Here is a 4,759-nt window from a genome sequence, read left to right on the forward strand (position 1 = left end):
TGTAAACTTTAAATTTCCAGCATTTCTCTCAACTTAACAAATATCAGCAAATATTTGTTAAGTTGAGAGAAATGCTGAATTTGATATTACCTGCCATTAAAAAAAATTTACTGTCTCAATCCTTGCTCCTCATCTGTAACTAGCTAGATCCTGAAGTACATTGACCACAACTTATGGACATCTGTACTTGTTTCAATGTTCTGGCCAAAAAAAAAAACCCTCCCCCAAAAAACAACCAGCACACTTTAACCACTGACTATGGGGCAATAGTCAGAATCACAATAACCCATGGTGATTGTTGCACCAATAGCATTGTCTTTTATGTGTTAATATTTAGTCTCAAATCAGTTTAATGTTTGAAGGTTTGAAGGAGTAAAACTAAAGTACAGATACCTGAAAATTCTACTTAAGTACAGTACACCTCTTGAACTAATGCACCCCATACCATCAGAGAGGGAGGTTTTTAAACTGAGCACTGATAATAAGCTGCATGGTCGTAGATGTCTACTGTGAACAACAATCATTGAACAGATAACCAATTGTCAGCCATCTACAATGCAGTTTTGAGATCCCTTCCTGGCGCTTCAACCCCAACTCGTCATTTCAGCTGAAACCTCTGATGGTCATGACTAGGGATGGGTATTGATAAGATTTTCACGATTCCGATTCCATTTTCGATTCTGTTTAACGATTCGATTCTTTATCGATTCTCTTATCGATTCTTTTTAAAAAAGGAGAACACTAAGGTCTAATAGCTTAGAACTTTGTTTTATATCTTCTCTTTGAACAAGATAGAAATTTAGGAGTAACATGGCCTTACAAACCCAACAGTGAGATCTTAAGAGATCCACAGCCTACGGCTCTTCAATGGGGTGTCACAGGGTCCCCAGGAAAAAAAATTGTAAATGTAAAATAATAAAATAAATATTCTTCTGTAGCAATAACAAAGTATAACATCAATTATTCTGTAGCAATTACACAAGAATATCCAGTAATGTCCCTGCCTACAATTAAACACATTCACTTACCGAAAATCATCTGCTGTGGCAAATGGGTGCAAACCTTTGACCATAAACTTAGTCACTGCTCGGTGACATTCGTCTATCCTAGCCTGAAAGGAGACGCTAATGGTAGACTGCAGTGAGAACTGCCAGCATCTGAGCCAGACTCTGTCTGTCTTTCTCATCATGGTCACCTAAATGCACAGTAATAGCAGGTTTTGTAATAAGGCAGATCGCGCTAACATAATATGCACTGTTAGTTGATTATTTACCTGCCGCATTAACGGGAGAGGACGTGCAAACGTTACCGCTGCTGCTGGGTTGAGATTCACGAGTCCGGAGCGGAATTAAAAACACGACATTCATTTAAGGTCATCGTGTGTTTTGTGAGCAAATGCTTTTGTATATTTGTAGTGTTTCCTCCCTTAAATGAAATATCTACTTTGCAAGTATTGCAAGTTGCCCTGTTGTCATCCATTCTCGTAAAGCAAAACCAAACTTTTGAGCGTTTGAGCCGCTTAGGCGCCGTGTTTCCTGCCAGGTAAATGACGCTCCGCAACGTGGTGACGTCATTCGGGGCGACTGGAATCGATAAGGGAATCGTTTGCAAAAATGGCAAACAATTCCAAGGAATTGAAACACTGGGAACCGGTTCTCAACAAGAACCAGTTTTCGATACCCATCCCTAGTCATGACCCATGCCTTTTTTCACAACTTGATTTATGTGATGAGGCGCATGATCATTAGTGGGTCAATGACCACTCCAGTCGCTTTCTTTCCAAGCTCCTTTGAATACAATGACATTGATCACTTTGAACCTACACAGAAACAAGCTGGGCAGTTTTTGTCTCTTCAGTCCTGAGAATGTGGCATCTTTTCAGAATCAGAATACTTTACTTGGTCACTATGTGGTCATAGTTGCTCCAAGACAGTAAGAACTAAATCATCAGAAAATTTCTGAAGATGGCAGGTCTCTGTGCAGTGGCTGAAGTCTGTGGTGTAGAGGGTGAATAGGAAAGGGGAGTAGATCGTCCACAGAAAGAATTCTAACTGTCACAACGGGACTGAACGGACTCACGCGCAGGCTCTAGGTCTTGAAAGCACAAGAGTCTTTATTACGATACACCAGGTGATTATTTACAAAAGTGAGGGGAAAGCCGGGCTCCGGGGGTCCACACACGAACGGGAAAGACGCCGAAAGTCACACACACTCCGTCCACTCCTCACGCTCCTCTTCACACTCCAATCACTCAGGTAACACAGGGGTTGGTCCAGGGAATGAGGGTCGGCAACAGTCCAGCGACGAGAAACACAGAGCTGCCATCTTATAAAGGAGCTGGAACACTCGTGATGAGCCACAGGTGCGTGATTGCGACCAGGTGCGTGGGCCAAGGGCAGGAGCCCACAGGTGAGCTCCGCCCAGGCAGAGGGAGGAGGGAAAGAGGGGAAGGGAGAGAGCAGGAACAAAAAAGAATATAAAAACATATGTAGCCACACTGAGCCGACCGGGTAGGCACAGGGACCCTGACACTAACAGTTCTAACAATCTATTTAAATTGAGCTTTGGCCCAGAGAAGATGGATCATGTTCACATGAACATGATCCATGAAGCTTCTACTTGACATGATATAGCTCTAACCTGTGTTTGTGAATCTGACAGCAAACTGTTTCGATAGAAAGTCATTTCTGGAACTGTTTCTGAGCACATGAAGTAGTTTACATGACAGAATTATGCCTGTTTTTAATGCAGTGCTGCCCAAAGCCCTGAAGCTCATGAGTATCCAGTATTGATTTTCAGCCTTACCACATACATGGAGAGGTTTCTCCAGATTTTTGAACTCTTTTGATGATATTGTCTATACAATTTTATATGTCCAATACTTTTTGAAAATTTCCCCCAGCCTTCTTCAAGTCCATTTCCCAGTGGAGCTGGGGAGTCGCCATCATCATGTTCCACTCACTTGTCTCTTCACAGTTAATTCCTGGAAATTCCTCCACTCCACCACCTACAGGCCACAAAGAAACCTGTTAACCCCTCCTGGGCCAGATAACCTTCCATTCGCAAGTAAGCCTGACATACTCTTACTCACCATTTGGAACCACAACTTCTTTTCCCTCTGGATCTAACTCTCATCTCCTCTCTCTTAGTGGATCACCCTCCTGAGTCTCAGTTTCTGCCCCGACACCCAGCCACTTCCCTCCAGAGTCTCTTAGTCTCTCTTGTGTGTTGAAATCTCTTTTTTTTTTTTTTTTTTTTGTGAATCGAAAGTCTCAGCTCAGTTGTGTGTAAGAGTCCACTCTTTTATCAGTCAGCACCATCCTAACATTTTTGACGTGTTGCTGCCATCAAATTCAAAATGAAGTAATATTTTCCATGAAACAGTAAGATGTCACAGTTTAAACATTTGATATGTTTTCTATGTTCTATTATGAATAAAATATGGGTTTATTTACATTATTTACCTCAAGTTTTTTGAAAGCCGGTTGTTCATACTGTATGTACTGTATATGGAAATATTATCATTATTATCACACTGTTCTGGGATGGTGTAAGGTTAAGCAAAGACAGATTTATTGATTCAAAAATAAAAATACCTTACCTGATGTAGGGCATATTCATGCCCCCATCCACCATATTTCACTTTCATGTCACTGATCTAGCTCACAGCTTCACACCGAGTGTCCGACTTTAGGAGCACTGAGGAGGAATCTTGTCTTTTGTCTTCCTCCTGTCACCTTTGTCTTTGTCCCTGAGGACAAAGACAAGCTGACACCAAAGCCTTGTTTCATCCCTGCTCCTCAAGCTGCAGATGACACTTCACTCAAGTAGAGAATGTGAAGTGAGGGAGCTGGTATGATGTACATGTATTTCATCTGGAGGCAGAGAATGGGGCTCTGCAGAGACAGAAAGATGAAGGTTGGTCGTTGTGAGAACAAAAAACATTTCAGATTTCCACAAATTAGAACACTGTTCCTATGCTTAAATTTTCCCACTGGCTAGTTTATAAATTATTCATGAGCCTTGGGCCAAAATCTAATAAAATGCAAGAATAGCATGAACGCATTAGGTCCCTTTAAACATTCAAAGACATTAAAAAGACAGTAACTAAACATAGTGAAACATGTTATACCTACAATAAACTAGTTTCATAATGTCAGAATTTATTCTGTTTTGAGAACTGAAGCTGTACCGCAAAAGCACATCTTTTACATTATTAGTATTAGTGTTAGATGTATTAAAAAATATTATGTTTTTTTAAATAATGTACTAAAGTATTGCAATATCATTTTAGTTAACAGTACATACTGTATATAAAAGACGGATGTAGCTACCATGATGTCACTTACTGGTGGCTCAAGTGCTTATCAGTCCTTACTACTACTATTTTGTCATATTGTTTTTGGAAGTAGACAGTATTTGGATGAGAATTAAGCTGTTGCTTAATGCTAACAAGGATGCAAGTAGCATCCCTAGACAGGGTAGACCTGACAGATGCTAAATGCTAATGCTGAAAGTTGTAGAACTCCCTTTTATTTGACCTTTGCTATATCCCAGATTATTTTAGCACACTAACTTAGTGTTACTTGTAGAAAGCCAATGTTAGCTGTTGGCTAGAAAGTTTGTCTTATATGTTAAGGTACTATCATATTTTGTGCAGGGCTTTTTCTGTCAGGGGTTGCTGAGTGGAGGCGAGGAAGTGACCCAAACGCAGGACTCGTGGATAGTTAGGTGAAGGTTGGTGTTTATTGCCGATTCA

At 40.7% G+C, this 4,759-nt stretch overlaps 1 long non-coding RNA gene across 2 annotated transcripts; it reads right to left on the reverse strand.

Annotated features, from left to right (window-relative positions):
* Nucleotides 1–2,295: 2,295 nt before the first annotated feature.
* On the reverse strand, nucleotides 2,296–4,145 carry LOC146513901 (uncharacterized). 2 transcript variants are annotated; one of them, XR_014874835.1, is made up of 4 exons: nucleotides 3,602–4,140; nucleotides 3,465–3,503; nucleotides 3,092–3,341; nucleotides 2,296–3,007 (listed from the first exon to the last, which is right to left on the reverse strand). It is a non-coding gene; the product is annotated as an uncharacterized LOC146513901 (long non-coding RNA). The 2 variants fall into 2 exon arrangements; XR_014874834.1 differs by having other exon boundaries at nucleotides 2,296–3,341; nucleotides 3,602–4,145.
* Nucleotides 4,146–4,759: the final 614 nt, after the last annotated feature.

This window comes from Neolamprologus multifasciatus, chromosome 7 (assembly GCF_963576455.1).
Source record: "Neolamprologus multifasciatus chromosome 7, fNeoMul1.2, whole genome shotgun sequence".
Classification (NCBI taxonomy): Eukaryota; Metazoa; Chordata; class Actinopteri; order Cichliformes; family Cichlidae; genus Neolamprologus; species Neolamprologus multifasciatus.